Raw genomic sequence first — 2,473 nt, 5'->3', positions numbered from 1 at the left:
CCCCCACTGAAACTCTGGGCCAGTATTCCCATTTATCCCTCCCCTACCCCTTGGTAACCATTATTCTACTTCCGACTCTATAAATTCGACTGTTTTGGTACCTTATATCAAATAAATCATATGGACTTCCCTGGTGGTGCAGGAAATAGTCTCAGCACTGTCACCATATGGCCTGAGTTCCATCCCCAGCCAGGGAGATGACCCACACATGGCACGGCAGACCTCTCCTGACCCACCTGCTGCTCCCCTCAGCAGTGTACTTCACTCAATCTGTCTGTTCTGCTCCCCACTCTGTCTATGGTGAATCCTCTCACCCCCCGAACCTATGGTCTGTACCAGTTCTTATACAAATATACAAATCTTTAAAAAAAAAAAAAGGGAATCATATTACATTTGTTCCTTTAAGTCTGGCTTATTCCACTTGCATTATGTCTTCAAGGTTCATTCATGTCAACCTTGCTACATGTTACAGCTTGTGTCAGAATTTCCTTGCTTTATAAGAAGGAACAATGTCCCATTGTGCAGCCTTACAACATTTCGTTTATCCACTCATTTTTCAAAGTAACTTGGGTTACTTCTGCCTATTAACTATTGTCAATAATGTTGTTATAAACACAGGTGGGCAAACCCAGTTTCCAGTTCCACTTTCACTTCTTTTAAATATTTAGACAGAAGTGGAACTGCAGGATGGTAGTTCTGCACTTAATTTTTTGAGGAATTACATTGTTTTCCAAGGTGGTTACAGCATTTTATATTCCTGCCAGCAAGGCATGAGGGTTCCAACTTCTCCACATCCTTGCCAACACCTGTTCTTCCCCGCTTCCTTTTCTAGTGTCTCTCAGTATGACAGTGGTTCAGTGATAATGGATGATTGTAAGTTGCTTAGGCTTGAGTTGCAAAGGCTGCAGAGGGTGATGTTGAACTAGCCTGGGACTGGTAGGTAGATCTAGGAGAGATGGAATTTACCACTTTACATTCTAGGGCTAAAATACACTTGCGTAATGGCTAGTGACAGACTGCAGAGCACAGCCTGCTTCCCAGCCTCTTCCCTGCATTGTGACTGGGGTAAGGAATTTGCCTCTCTAAATCACAACTTCCTCCCAGACATGAGTGGGTTAACACTGAAACCTCCCTTCTAGGACTGTTTGAGAATTGAATGACAATGTCCAGAACATAGTGCATGTTCAGTTAATGTCTAATGTATGAACTTCTTTTTTTTTTTAAAGATTTATTTATTTATGCATACAGAACTGGGGTACAGGCCAGAGGTACAGGAGCAGTGAGAAGATTCACCAGAGACAAAATGGGGAGCAGAACAGGCAAATGTACTGAAATATGCTGCTAGGGGAACAGCAGGCAGGTCAGGAGAGGTCTGCTGGGCCTTGTGGGTCAACTCCCTGGCCTGGGATAGAACTTGTGCTGAAGAGGCCATGGCTAGCTTCATGGTGCTGTGCTTTAACCTATTCACCACCAGGGAGGGCCCAAACTCTTTTTTTTTTTTTTTAAGATTTATTTTAGGGGCCCTCCCTGGTGTCACACCGGGTTAAAGGGCAGCACTATGAAGCTGACTATAGTCACTGCAGGACAAGTTCGATCCCCAGCAGGGGACCCACATGGCATGGCAGACCTCTCCTGAGCCTCCACCTGCTCCCCTCAGCAGGGTATTTCAGTACAGCTAACTGTTCTGCTCCCCACTCTGTCTCTGGTGAATGCTCTCACCCCTGTACCACTGATGCATGCCCCAGTTCTTGTATGCATAAATAAGTCTTTAAAAAAAAAATGTGTTCATCCAATTAGACAACATGTACTGAGTATCTACTATTTTCTGGACATTGTCACTCAATTCTCAGACAATCTTAGAAGAGAGATTTATGCATACAAGAGCCAAGGTGTAGACCAGAGGTGGCGTGGGGAAGGGGTCAGGAGGGGAGAAGGTAGAAAGACAGGAGAGATCTGCTGCACCATGTAGGTCAGCTCCCTGGTTGGGGATAAGACTCATGTTGCAGGGGCTGTGGACAGCTTCATAGTGCTGAGACTTAATTCTTTGTGCCACCAGGGATGCCCTTGTATTAACTCTTGCCAGGAAGTATTAATTTAGACTCACCCAATTGGCACCATGGTCCTTGATATAACTTGAATATTTGTGTCCTCTTAAAATTCACCTGTTGAGGAACATAAAGAGTTGGGGGGGGCGATAATAATAATGAATAACTATATACCAGAGACATTTTACGGGGGTAGAGTGGGGAATGGGATAAAAAAATGGGATACACTGGACGATGGTGATGGCACATATGGTGATAGGAAGTCTATGGGGATTACAACTGAGATTGGAAAAAAACACAAAATGATGTAAAAATAAACTATTATATTTTTTTAAAAAGATTTATTTATTTATGCATATAGAACTGGGGTACAGGCCAGAGATGCAGAGGGTGAGAGGATTCATCAGAGACAGAGAGGGGAGCAGAAC

The sequence above is a fragment of the Condylura cristata genome, unplaced genomic scaffold, assembly GCF_000260355.1.
Source record: "Condylura cristata isolate star-nosed mole 26May11 unplaced genomic scaffold, ConCri1.0 scaffold00017, whole genome shotgun sequence".
NCBI classification, from domain to species: Eukaryota; Metazoa; Chordata; class Mammalia; order Eulipotyphla; family Talpidae; genus Condylura; species Condylura cristata.
This window is presented reverse-complemented; position numbering follows the sequence as displayed.